This window comes from Bison bison, unplaced genomic scaffold (genome assembly GCF_000754665.1).
Source record: "Bison bison bison isolate TAMUID 2011002044 unplaced genomic scaffold, Bison_UMD1.0 scf7180017854481, whole genome shotgun sequence".
Lineage (NCBI taxonomy): Eukaryota > Metazoa > Chordata > Mammalia > Artiodactyla > Bovidae > Bison > Bison bison.
The window spans coordinates 10,159-10,929 of NW_011485054.1; positions in this window are offsets into that span (position 1 = coordinate 10,159).

Consider the following 771-nt stretch of genomic DNA (forward strand, 5'->3'; position numbering starts at 1 on the left):
GGCCTCCTTCCCTCCCACCCACTCTCCACTTGACCCTAGGAGACCCCAAGGAGGAGACTTACATTGCTGACATCAAAGGTGAGTGGGTGTGGACAGCGTTTGGGCCCAGACCAGAATGGAGCTCCGGAGCTTGTGAGCTAAAGAAGTGGAGAGATTTTTGAGGAGCAGGATCTAAAACTGGAGCCTCTCCAGCAATCCTAACTTCTCACCTGGGCCTTGGGTATGCCCTATTCACTAGCCCTGGCTGGGCATGCATGGCAGGGGATAGAGTCAATCATGAATAACCCAGACTGTAAGGGTCCTGTGAATGGAAGTTCTGATGCCAGGGTGAACTAGGGGTGTTACTGAAAGAACTCCTGGCACTCACTCTGTGCAAGACACAGCTTAACAAACTCTTATGACCTGCCAGGTACTGTACTGAGTTAATATTAACAAATACCAAGAAATCCTCACAAGAACCCTCATGAGGTAATTATTACCACCTCTACTTTACTGACAAGGAAACTGAAGTAGAGAGAAGCTATGTGACTTGCCCAAGTGCAAATGGTGCTTGGAATTGAACCCCCACTGATTTCCTGAGCTCTTAACTCGAAGATTTCTCCTCTATGATCGCTACAGTCCTAGGAGGTGGATGAGTCAGCCCACCTCACAGGTAAGGGAAATAAAAATGAAAGTCTCTTGCTAGAAGGAAAGGGGATGGCAAAAAAAGGTCAAGTTTAATCATTTTTCTGAGACTCCCCACACCTTGGGGCATGTGCCACAGCTGGAATA